Genomic DNA, 14,138 nt, shown 5'->3' on the forward strand with positions numbered 1-14,138 from the left:
CACGTGTAATAGCACGGGTATGCTCATTGCCAATGGTGTATCTTTGTGGAGTGGAACCAATGGATTTACATGTAGGAGACATAATGGGGATAGTGTGATTGACTATATGTTACTCTCCGAAGCCATCATGTATTGCATAAAGAGTTTTATGTTTGGCCAATGGACCCCGGAATCTGACTATTGGAACTTATGTATTGACCTTTCATGTGGAGAAGCAACTAAGCATGATAATCTTAGCCAAAGGAAAGATAAATTATCACTATGCATGGATTTCAAACGGGCACCAATGTACATTGAAATGGTTGAGCAAAAATTATGGATGAAGAAGCTTCAATATGATGCACCATTGGAAACTAAATGGGAAGCTTTCAAGAAAGTTATTTGTTCTTGTGCCGAAGAATGCTTTGCTATAAAGCATCTCCATGGTATTAACAAAGATAGATCACGCAAAAGGTGGTTTGATAAAGAATGTCAAAATGCTCGAAAGTCCTTGATAAAGCTTGATGCAACTATGGACAAAGACAACTATCAAAGTCATTTACATACATACAAGGCATTGATTCAAAAGAAGAGAAGAAGCTGGGAAGTAAAGCAACAACTTTTTCAAGTCCAAGGAAAGGCAGATGCATGTGGAATATTTTGGAGAAACTCGAGGGGCAAGCCGGTTGAGAATTTTGGTAACTTGATCTTGTGGATATGTATACACATTGTAGGCAATTATATGAGCAAGCAAATGTTGAAAAAATGCCATTTTATGATTCACTCCCACGTATGCCCTCTTTTTTTACTCTTGAGGATGTATGCGGTGGGCTTGAAAAGTTGGCCACTCGCAAAGTGGGAGATCTTCAAGGTATCAAGCTGGAGATGAAACAAGGATGTCCGTTGCCACACCTCTCTTTGGTCTATGCATTGATCAATTTGGAACAAGTGGTACTTGACTTTATGCAAGAGAAGGCATTGAAGAGGTCACTATTTGCAATGCGGTAATCATGCTTTTGCTGTATACAGATGATGTAGTGCTTCTAGCACACACTTTAGAAGATGCACAAAAGCTTATGGTTGTCCTTGAGAACTTTTTCTTGCATAGTGGGCTGATTGTGAATGAATCCAAGACAAAGGTTATGCTTGTGAAAACCAACCATAATGAGAAGCCATGCATTGTGTACAACAATGAGACACTTGAAGTTGTTGAGAGCTTTAAGTACCTTGGCCTTGAGGTTCCCTCCAATCACAAGTGGCATGAATGTGCTATGCGTTGTTTGGAAGCGGGAAAGAGAGCATATTATGCATTTAAGAACATGTGTAGTGCGGGAAACATCAAGTGTTGGGTTCTCAAGAAGTATCTTTTTGATGCATTGGTGACACCGGTTCTTCTTTATGGAGTTGAAGTGTGGGGTGGGAGCATCTCAAAGTCTACTTGGAAAGAGTTTGAGAATGTTCAAAAGCGTTTTCTTACAAACTTTCTCCAAGTGAAGACACAAACACCATATATTCTCCCACTTCTTGAGTCGGGATGTCTTCCAATTGAGGTTATGGGCATGGAAAGGGTTGTGGAGTACATGATAAAGATGCGTCAAAACCCCTCACATCGACTTCCTACAATTGCATGGGAAGCAAGGAAAAAAGTTCAAAAGACGCATAAAAGCAAGATCTTGAGCACGGGATGGATGCAAAACATAAAGAAGTGGTTTGGGAGATGGGATGCATTACACTTGCTACATGATTCTTCAATTGACTCCCAAGTGAATGAAGTTTTTCTACAACGCCAATGTATTACGGCTTGGGAGAAATCCGTGGGTGACGCTTCATACATTACACCACCCATATTGCCCCCAACTACAAAATCATGTTCTTCGTTGAAAGAGGAAACCGTACTCACACTTACATGCTTGAACCTATCCCCTTGTCGGCGATATGCACTATCACAGCCATTTGGCTTAGCTCCCATTTCCTTCGATGCGAGATAGGGCGTTGGGACAATGGAGAAGAGTCAAATCGATTGTGCACATTATGCAGGGGGCTGCGCTACATAGAGGAGGGTGCTCCAAGTAGCCACTTGGTGGTCAAGGCGGGATAAAGCAACATGGGTGCTGTCAAAAGCGAAGGTGTAAAGAAGAGCCCGAGTGCGGTTAAAGTAAGGGTACAAAGAGCAAGGCAAGATGGAATTGGGAGCTGCAAGCTAGGCCGCAAGCTACAAACGAAGGAGAGTAGAAGGGGGTGCTACTATCGGGGTTGAACGGAGTACATGAAATGAGGGGAGCGGGTTGTTGGTCGTGAGCCATGCAGAGAAACCAAGGGAACATTATTGTAGAGCTGATTTGGAGGTAGAAGCAGTGCTATTGACGGCCGGTTTTTGAAACCGCGACCACGAGAACCACACCCTAAGGAAGGGAAGGCATATTACCAAAAGAAGAAGAAGAAAAAAAAAACAACAAGAGCTCTTTACCATTCACTATTTCCCCCTCCCTCTAAGCTTAACCACTAGCGGGGCGCCACCAGTTTGGCCACACCCCTCCATTATCGCCAGAAGACGGACTCTCTCTCTCTCTCTCTCCTACTGCTCGGCTCCACCAATAATCTCTCTCTCTCCTACTCTGCCGCTGCATCACCCGGCCCGGTGGGCGCATAAGACATTGGTGCCTCTGTCACACCCTCCGGCGGGCCACCACAGATATTGTATATTCTCCCTCTCTCTCTTTCAAATATTCTTTCTCTCTCTCCCTCTGCTCATCCACACCCTCGAGTGGGCCGTCTATCCCCATTTTTCCCCTCGTCCACACACCCCCTCTCTCTCACCCCCTCTCTGCCCTCCGCCTCTGCGTTGAAAGAGTTCCCAAAAAAACACAAAATAAATAAATAAATATTTACATCTATTTACACCCCCGTTCCCACGCACGCATGCGCACACACATATACATACACACACACACGATTACGCATATATACACATATATGCACACACACACATATATATATATACACACACACACACGCATATACGCACACACAAATGGTAAAATACCAAAAAGAGACGGAGGATTCAACAATTACGACACCATCAACAAAGGAAGACGACCCGAATCACGCGACATCGACAACAAAAAGAACAAAGGCGCTGAAGGCATGCCCCAGCCGACCCCAAAGTAATGAACGTGCTACACCGACGCAACGGCAAGCTACCATTCACCGGCATCACGTGACCACGACACCCTCTTCAGTAAACCGTAGGTTATTATCATCATTTTTCAGTTTTCACCCAAGCCTTGTAAAAAGATCCCCAACTTGTAAATTTCCCTCTCTCTAGGTGATGGTCACAAAAGCCCACCTAGAGGTTTTCATTTTAATAAATCCCAAGATAAAGCAAGGGTCAACCATTCCAGGCCCACCGCCTTGCTTTGTCTCCCCGATTAGCTTACCCTAATCAAGCCAGATTACCCTAATCTAAAGCAGCCAACACCTATAAAAAGGCATTGAGAGGTCACTATCGGGGGGGGGGCAATTCATGAGAGGTCAGCACTTGGTAGAATTTTAGTGGGAGGAATTGATACCATTGGCATCACAAGAGGGGGGATTTAGTGTAATGGTTTGTTTTGGAAATTGCATCACATGAAGGACGGCTACGTCCACCTCTCGACTCCAATGGTCGATGCACACACACATACACATTCTTGGTAGCAAGTTTCATATCATCGAGTCGTCTTTAGAGAACGCACCAAGTAGATTCACCATCTCTTCTCCCTATCTCTCGATCCTGTTCGCTTTATCGTGATCGGCTCGAGACGTGTCATCGGCTCTCGGCGTTTTAGAGGCCGTCAGGGTTCGTGTCTCACTTTGCTCCCGTCATTTGGTGCCCCCACTGAGGAGGGCTTTTAAGAAACCTTCAGTTTACAATGTTGAAAGTAACGCACATCATCAAACATGGACAAAGGGATGAAGGAATTCTCTAACTAGAGGACGGAAGAGGAGGAGACTAAGGAGGCACTAGCCGCCTTCATTGAAGTACTACTGCCAGGCTGTAGTGTCGTCAGTATTCAAGAGGTAAGCTCCCAATCTCATGTTGCTCGTTCTAACCACAAATTGAGAGCATCAGGTGGGAGGTTTATGAAGTGCTATAACTGTTTTCAACCAAAACACACTGTCAATGAGTGCCAGCAACGAAGGTAGCAAAGGGGTTCAAATCGTCTGCATCGACATTCACCGTGAAGAAGTCACCCACATCAAAGGAGGAAAGAAAACGGTAAGACCCTTCTTTCCTAAGGAAACTACTCCAAAATGGCCTAAAGGGGCTGCTCGAGCCAAAGGTAAGGAAAAGTTAAGCCAGTCTGGAAACACATGACCCCAAAGGGAGAAGCATCTGGCCAAGCAAGTGCTTCAAGCTCAGAGAGCCGGGCCGTACCCAGCTTGCCAAAGAGGAAGTCATCCAAAGCTAAACGGCGGAAGGTCGCCTATTGATTTGCACGACACATGCGAGTGCTGCCAGTCCACTTCGACAGTCCTGAAGCAGAAGTGGTAAGGAGGTTCCCATGCCCTAAGAAAACAACAAGTGCTCTTTACCATTCACCATTTTCCCCCCCCCTGTTGGACGAATACACCGCGACGGACGTCAGCATAGCGAGAACTCACCTAACATATAATGTCAACTGAGGACGAAGCTCGACCCGCATGCGCGTGTAAGCAAGCAAAGGGTGTCAAACCTCTACTCGACCGACTAATGACTACTTCCTACAGAGATATCAAATCTACATGCCATCGGTTCTGTGAATGTGAGAGTCTCCTATGATGCTACCGCAAGCCAAAAGCCCATTAGACGTTCTCGAAACGTTACGAAACTTGAGGGATATCCTATCAACACCAATAAGCCACTCTCCCTAAGGTTCGTGACCAAAAAAACCTACCCAATACCCTCGGTGCAGAAAACGCGTAGGATGTCTGGCCGGTTTTTGTAGGTCGACGTTTCCGAAAACTAAAGTGCCTAATCTGTAGCTCTACTCACTCTGATCGCGTGGATATGCTGAAATGAAAAAAACGGACAACAGTTACTCACCGAAACTCCAAAAGTAGCTCGCAGGTGAATCTGCCAAAACACAGACGAACGCGCGTGATGTAAGCATCAACGCGTAGCTCTCCTCGTGGGCAACACACTACTGCTCTCCGTTTGCGATTCCGACCACCGTAGCTCCTGTAGCACACACACACACACACACACACACACTCTCACTCTCTCGCAGTCTCCCAACGACACAGAAGATCAGATTATTAGAAGTCTCCTTACAAAGATTTAGGTTTTGGCTTATATGCTAAGCCTTAGAAAACCTAATGTTCGACCAAAATGACCTGATTTGTCCCTAGGATTCTATAGAGCTTAATTACAACACTGTGAGCTGGATTTGCTCATCCAACAAGCATCTGTGGCCAAAATACAATTACCGACTTAAAATATGAAGTTCCCGTAAACGTTACAAAAGTGGCCGTAATGGCTCAAGATAATAATAACGGGATAGTCGATGATGTCCATGAGCTTGTATCTTCACATTACAGCATCCATCTTCGTCTTCATCACTTCATCAGCATCTTTATTTGGAATCTTTAGAGAATCTTTGAGGAATCTTCATGGAATCTTTGTGGAAGTGTTGTTGAAAGGTTGACCTGTCAACACTCTCCCCCTCCGAAGTCTTGTCGTCCCTGACAAGACCTTAGGTCTGCAGTGGCCTTGGCGAGTGCTTCATGTTTTGGTGTTGGTTGAAGCTTTTGTTGTTGTAGTTACTTCTACCAGATGCTTTGTATGTTGTAGAGGTACCTTTTTCTTGTACATGTAGTGTAGTTGAAGCCATAGCTATCCCCCTCCGATTGGTTGTTGTAGCATGAATAGGTTGAGTGAGGTTTGTTGTTGTAGCAAGTCTTTACCGTGGCAGCTCTGTATTTCTTGTTCTTTGGGTGTCATCTTGCATGTGTACCTGTAAACTTGAAGCCTTTTTGCATTTTTTCTGGGCCTCTCCTCTTTGATTTTCTAGTTGATGAGCATGTAGTTGTTTGGGGATGTCGTTGGTCTGCTTTTCTGTCTTTATATAAAAAATAAAATAGTAAAAATAAAATGTGGCGTATATTACAAAATGAAGGTCGTGGATACCTGGATAGGACTAAAGGGAAAAACCCAGGCTATATGTACTTATGTTTGATGTAACCGAGTTTTGGCTACTATTATTGACTTGATATACATTGGATAAGTGTTAGTAGCTAGTCAGAGTCGTTGTTGTTGAGCAAATGCTTATGAAACCTGTTACTTCTTCGTCATCATCATTTTGTTGTGTAAGTGCATGGGTGGAACACAAATCGTGTCAAATGCAAATGTCCAATGATGGGACATTATATATGCTTGCACAGATAGATGCATGGGAAACAATATGCGGTGCGAGAAGAGTTTGAATGGGTGCTTCCAGGAGTGAACGTAGCTAGAGAAGCAAAAATATATTTGACTTCAAGAGCTGCCGTTACTCACAAGAAGGGTTTTTGTCGACGAGTTTTTGTCCACTGTCCTCATTGTGTTCATGTACGTGAGTGTTTTCTGGACTACTCTGCCACTCCACCATTTAAAATAGTAGACTTCGACTCTTATGCTCACCTATCCAGCATGAGCGACCCCATTTTACAATATGCTCAACTCTTCCAGCTTGAGCTATAATCTAAATATCTAGACTCATAGACCACAAAAAATATTAAGACATGAAGCTTGGGTCTGACGCTTGCTCATTTAGTGGCTCAGCTGCCCGACTCTTGACTCTTATGCCATGATTTTTATGCCGACTTGACTTACTCTCGGGAGCTTTCGACCAAGAATAGGTTTTGAAATTCAAAACTCCCATCCTCGAAGAGAGGATTTTTATAGGACCATACTGGCAATATTGGTTTCTTTTGCTATACCTAGGTGACCTTGGTTGTCAAAATTTCTTTCTGTTGTTGTTGGTCCCTTGGTTGAGAAGATTGGCTCGCTCCATTCTCTGTAACACTTTGTCTATCATGTCTTGACATTTCTTGAGAGCTAGAGATGACTTCAATCTTCTTCGTTATGTGTTGTTCTTTTGGCACCCATTTGTATCTGCATCGTGTGATTAGTGTGTCTTTGCAGCTATCCTTTGCCTTGACTGTGACATTGTCCTTGATTTTGCCTTCCGTGAAATTGCGATTATTTTCAAGCTGAAGTCGTTTGCTTGAAGAATGTTTACTTGGCATCTTTGGTAGCTAGATTCTCCGATTTCCTTGATAGTAACCTTGTGCTTGAAGAATTGTAGATGGCACTTCCCATGATGTTTTTGATGTCGTATTGAGATGTACAAGAGTGTCATTTTTGGGATTATTTATCGATGAAGTCCTATGTTGGTATGAAGGCCAGTTGGATTTGAAATTTCCTGCATCCCTTTGGCGAGCCGAGTCTTGCGATAAGGCAAGCGACTATTTTTGAGCAAGTGACTACTTCGAGCGAAGAAACACACACACACACACACACACACACGCGAGAGAGAGAGAGAGAGAGAGAGAGAGAGAGAGAGAGAGAGAGAGAGAGAGAGAGAGAGAGAGAGAGAGAGAAAGAGAGATGGGAGGAGGAAAGGAAACATGGTTAAAAACATAAAATTATTGTACAGTGTTAGATGACATTATAAGATTGAAACTTATGTGAGTTTCTTAGAAAAATGAGAAATTTTCATAAATTTCTAGAACATATAAAGGATGAACCGATTGCAGCTTAGGTCAGTGACAATAGGGACATCCGAGTTTCAAAACTTATGGCACCCTAAATTCTAGCTACAAGAGTTTTTCATGGTTGAAAAGCAACCTCAATGATCTAGCTTAGATCAAACATTTAAGACTCTTAGTATAGATTATGTTTTTGGTAGTACACTCTAGCTGAAGAAAGAATTTGAAATAGATTATGTTATCGGTGGCACACTCTGAGAGAGAGAGAGAGAGAGAGAGAGAGAGAGAGATCATTTGAGATGGATGAACTCTATCAATGTCCCGATCGCTATCAAGTTGGGAGGAGTCCATGTGACACGTGGTAGGGGGTAAATTGTTAACCTGCTAGTATAAATTTCAATCATTATACATTAGTGATAATTTGTTTCGAAAGGATCTAGCATAAATTTATGAACAAAACGCTCTTTCATTTCAAAACGATTAGTGATCGTACACTTTGATTAGCTAGACGCATGTCATTGAATACATGCAATCATGTGGCCCCATGCCACAAATCATTCTTTTAAGAATCTCAAAGGATTCAAAGGTGTCACAATAAGAGTTCTCAAGTTAAACACCATATAAATTTTTGTCAAACTCAATTATGTGTAGAGAGAGAGAGACAATGTCATCTTTACCTTGAGTGCATAAGAACGATAAAGATGGCATTGTTAGCAACGGGTTGGTGAAATAAATAGTTGTGCTTGACAAAGTATCTATTGATTTGCACTTATGAAAGACCAATGTGTTTACAAAGAATGTCATACCGAGGATGCGGTCAATTGGAATTGCATGAATGCAAGGTAGGACAACAAAGGTAGGTCTAGGGAACTATGGGTCATTTTTTGCAAATGTAGTGCAACTCTCTCCCTCTATATTCATTATCATTGATTTCACTTTTAGGGCCAAAGTTCCACCAAGGAGTGGCCAAGGAAGCCTTTGGATTGTTTTGAATGAAGGCAACAAGAGGGCTTCTTGAATTTACTGCAACCTATAGTTTTGACAGCTGTCTAACTTCTCCAACGTGATCGGGGGATTTTCTTTTCATATAAATGTGATCCAATTTAACCAAGAAGACGAATATATATAAAAACAAAGAAAAAATCTGTCGTAAAATCGCACGCAAATCTCGTCCCAACGTCGCTCAAATCCATCGCCGTCGGCAATGGTGTCCGCCCCATGTTGAAACCGGTCTACGTTTGTGCAGATTGGTTTGGACTAGTTTCACTAAGGATGAGAGCTAGAAAAATACATTTTCCCTACCTGATGGGAAAAAGGGAAAACTTGAAATTCTCTTAAAATTTGAAGTTTTCACCGATAATTACATTAAAACATGTGTAAATTTTCTTGTTTCCTTAAAGGCAAGCTCAAAATCTAACCGGGATTTCACAATTTCTAACACTGCAAGGCCATATGTGGCAATGACGCTTGTTGGAGTCTATTTTATTATGCAAAAAACACAAAAAGACGGCTTTGTATAGTGTGTTGAGGAGCTGATAAAATATCAAGCTAAACCTATTGGAACCAGTCCGCACCGGCGCGGACTGGTTTCGATAGGTTTCACAATAGTCTCCACGAAGATGAGATGTATTTCATTTGCAAAACCATCGTGCACCCCCACCATCACGAACTTGCTCTGCATCACTACCTTGAAACAATGCTTTGCTCCACAGCACCCTCATGGCCGCCAGAACCAAAACACCCGCAACTATCTCGCTAGCTCCGTGGAACGCCCTGGAGAAGTGTCTCTTTCCTCGTCTCTTTGTCGTTTATTTGCAGCCAAATTTGCCCATGCTTAGGGAGGAGGCGGGCAGGAGGATGGCAGGAGGAGGGGGCTGTGCAAGGCTGCCCTGCAGCCATGGATGAGGAGGCATGGGTGGGGCACAAAAAGATGTCTTTGTATATCGTGTTGAGGAGATGATAAAATATCAAGCTAAACCTATTGGAACCGGTCAGCCCCGGCGCGGACTGGTTTCGATAGGTTTCACAAGCGTCTACATCAATATGGAAATAATGCCTTGCTCAACTAACAATATTAAAAAAGCTATACTTGATGTACTAGAATGTTTTGTTTTCTTCTATAATTGAAAAAATCAACCATCGTTGTGTACTATGAAAAATAGGGTATTAGGTGCCCCAAAACTCAAGGAATATTAGCTTTATGTTACAATATGAGACATAGAAAATAAAAAATGCATTTGGATATCATGAAATCCACCAAAAAAATCATAGAAGAGCTAAAATTGGCTAAAAAATAGGATTTGACAATTTTTGTAATTTGGTCATAACATACAACTTTAATATTTATTTCTCCCTAGAAGCATCATGACATGTTGAGAACTACTAAAGATAGTTCTCTAGAATTATAGACCTCACAAACATGAATTCTAGAGTGGTATAGTTGCAAAAAGTTGAAAAAAGTCAAAAACAGGACCCGTTTTGTCACACAGTTTAGGTTGTGAAATGTTGTGCAAGGACAATGTTAAAGATAGAATTGATATTCCAAAAAAATGTCGAGTTTTTTTCAGCTCATGAGACAACTTTCTAGATAGATAGCACCTCAAAATACATTTTGAAACTCTTGACATAATTCAAGGAAAATGGTCACTTAATAGGACATAAAAGTGTCCCAGGACATAAAAGTGTCCCATTACCAACCTAGTGTTAAGGGCCTGCTCAAACATTCCGTTGCCCAAGCTTCTGCTTGCCTCATGCGAGAGAGAGAGAGAGAGAGAGAGAGAGAGAGAGAGAGAGAGAGAGAGAGAATGCCTCCTCATGCATGGTGCAGGGCAGCCTTGCACAACCCGCTCCCTCTGCCATCCTCCTGCCCGCCTCCTCCCTAAGCATGGGCAAATTTGACTGCAAATAAACGACAAAGAGACGAGCAAAGAGACACTCTCCATGGCGTTCCACATAGCAAACGAGACAGTTGCGGGTGTTTTGGAACTACATGCATTTTGTAGGGAGTAACCATATCTAGTCATAATGATCAAATTTGGCTAGATATTAAATAGTTTCTATGGGATTCTACAACTCATAATGTTGAACCCAGTTTTTTCATGCTTGCTGTATTTAACACTTCATCTTTGTCCCCAAGATTCCCCTTGGTAAGAAATGTATTATTCTTTTGACATGCTCCATGGATCCTTGTGAACATAAAGGACAATAGGGAACTAAGAAAACATGTATATATTATTTGTATTGAGCGTGGATATAGAAACTTTGATGATAGGTTTGCAGAATGGTAAAAATTCAACTTTTTATACCTATTTATTTTGGCAAAACAAAAAATAGTGAGTGAGAAGCAATCATATGTTCTGATCACCAACCCATTGAAGTTAACTAGGGAATTTATCTCAAGTCCTACAAAAATCCCTAATCTTATTTTTATGCAACAAAACGTAAGAAATGACTGTTTTGATGAAAATGCACTGGTCCATCAACTTTGGAGGCTTGGTGTGACCAAAATATGATAAATTTTACGAGTTTCTTATTTTTTCCATGTTTAGTAGGCCTTGAACTATAACCTCATGAAAGGATTTTACAAAATGAGTGGATCTACTATGGTTTTGGAGGTTTTTTTCAAAACCCTAAAAGGACACTTTTATGTCCTGTTAGGTTACCAACCTAGTGTTAATGTTCAGCTATCAATCTTTGTAAAGACACTTGGTCGCTGATCTTTTTGCGTAATTTATACCAGACAATTCAATATAAAACTCTCCCTCAGGCTCCGAAAGCAAGGCAAAACATCGAGCCACGACCTGCAATTTGAGCACGCTGCGCTACACACGTTTAATTAAAAATTCCCAAGCCCAGGTTCTACCAGATGATCTCGATAAAACAAAGCAGGCAACCTCGCCCTATCTTCTTCATGAGAGAGAGAGAGAGAGAGAGAGAGAGAGAGAGAGAGAGAGAGAGAGAGAGAGAGAGAGAGAGAGAGAGAGAGACGTCAATTGCCTAGAGTTTAGAGACGGTGAAAGATGGAGGTAGTGATAAGTGAGCTTTCATAATTTTATGAATGTGTTCCGAGAGGAACATGTGTGGGACAAGCTTTGTTTGATGCTTGTTCCCTTTATCTGTTTGATCAAGAAGTTGGTACCATGTTCGGAAGCTTGAATCCGTTTGATAAGCTCTGTGGAGCTACTACAATTTTTCTTGAAATTTAGTATGCACCTTTTCAAACCGCTAACGCAATTGAATAGCCTTCTTCAGCATCAGCTATGCCTCAACATTCTTCTACACGACCTAGAGGAAATTACCTTTGAATGCACTCTTCATGACTATGAGATGAAGCTCAAGTGAGAAAACACAACTGAAATGCATGCATAGCATCAGGCATATTTAAATGTCGAGGCATAGCCATGTACCTTCTAAGAAACACTATTGGTATGGCTTATCTAGCCATTCAAAGAAGGAAGTAGCAATAGCAGGAGTTGGAGGAGAAGGTGGCGCAGGGTTAGGACCAGAGTCATCAAAAACTAAAGTTTCAAATAGCCTTGGATAAGCTTGAGTATTAGGGAGGACGTATTGCTCAAACATCTGAGAGCTTGGAGGCATGTAAGCCGCTTCACCAATAGCAAGATTGGGAGTAGCAAGAGCATGACATGCTGGGTGGGTAACACCTAAATGGGGTAGGGCTTAGGTGGGTTGAACGTCCACCAGCAGGTTTTGCAACATTCAAGTTCCCAAGGAAGACCTCAATGATGGTTGCATTTCCATCAACATCGGCATCTACAAGAATGGCATGTCAAGGAGGGTCAAGAAAATCTGCATGCATGCAAGAAGGGTCTACATCTTAATGGAAGAACGAGGCATGGTTAGACCAACCATGGGGACTCCGGCCTTAAAATTGGGATACCTTGCCACAATAGAGGATCCACAGGACGCTTGGTGGGCTCATTGCAGGACAATAAGGAGAACCAATGATGAATCTCATTGTGATATCAAGGGAATATCTCTCTCTCTCTCTCTCTCTCTCTCTCTCTCTCTCTCTCTCTCTCTCTCTCTCTCTCTCTCTCTCTCTCTCTCTCTCTCTCTCTCTCTCTCTCTTTGTGTGTGGGTGTGTAGGGGGAGGAGGGTGTGCGTGCATGTATGACAAGTACATTAAAGTTGCAGTTTTCAAGCCCCGAAAGAGTTAAAGGAAGTTGGATGCTCGTCCAAGCTCCCTCGATGTTGATTGCTATCACTAGCGTGAAAGAAAAAGAGCTTGGCCTTTTAGATGTATGGCCCTTTCGTGTTGAGATGCTGGTTGAATCCAACATGACATGATTATTTTCTTCAATATACCTTGTTCATGCATCAATTTGTGAAGGGTATTGCTCCTATTTGCTCGGAAATTGGTTTCACTCGGTTTTCTTTGCTCATTGATTGGAAATCCTCGGCGAGCCTTGTTGGTTGGTCTCCTTTGGCGATATAAATATGAGCTTTGTTGCTTTTGGGGACGCTTTTTGAAACCTTTATCCACCACATAAGCCGAGGTCTGTGGTTTTGGTAACCAAAGTTTCTTTTGACCCTCATAATAGCCTTGCTCTGCTAAGTTGTCGTGGGAGGCTATCCATCCCATGTGTTTACCTTTCGTCAATTGGCTAGGATCATTTACCCATATTGGGTCCTTGACCTTGATTTCTTCAGCTTTGATGTAGACCTTTGAAGATTTTTGTCGACGATGATCTCCCAGTGTAGGGTATTTTGGTTGAAAAACTTTCTTTGGAGTCTGCCTTGGGCGTGGAAGCGTATTGACCGTTGATATAGAAGAATTGTCTTGAACCTGAGTGGGTTGGACTGAAGACTCTGATTTAAGGGGCTGCTTCTGCTGGTAGGACATTTGTGGGCTCATTTTGGCTTTGCCTTTGTCGGAAGCCGATAATTTTGGAGCAGTAGTAGGCTTGATTTCTTGAGAGCTAGTCGTGATGACCATTGTTGAAAATTCACGTTCTTCTGCCAATGTTTTTGCCCAGTGCTTGAACAAAATAAAATGTGTACTCATTTTGGAGGAATCCACCACTAGGAATTTGTCTTTGATTACCTTTGACAGTAGTGTAAGGGTAGATTTCGCAATCCGTAAACTTGTGACACTATTCCATGTGATATAGGAACTTGTATCTGAATTTCATACAGTTCTGGCTTATCTAGAAGTAACCACAGCCCATAAGACATGACATTAGTCGTGGCAGTGCAATCTATCTCTGCTGTAAAATTGAATTTCAGTTTCTCATGCACATCCAATGAGAATTTAATCTTCTTGTTAGCTGCCAAGTAACTGATGTCCTCTTTGCTTTTGGTACTTGTCTTGGACTTTTGTGCCTTGGAAGCTTTGTCATCCTCTTGTATGTTGAACTTCTTTGTCATTTGACTGGTTGTAGCATGTTCCAAGTGCTTACTATCTTCTGCTGTAGCTGCTTGTTGGTGTT

Source organism: Adiantum capillus-veneris, chromosome 19 (assembly GCF_014529385.1).
Source record: "Adiantum capillus-veneris isolate H3 chromosome 19, ASM1452938v2, whole genome shotgun sequence".
NCBI classification, from domain to species: Eukaryota; Viridiplantae; Streptophyta; class Polypodiopsida; order Polypodiales; family Pteridaceae; genus Adiantum; species Adiantum capillus-veneris.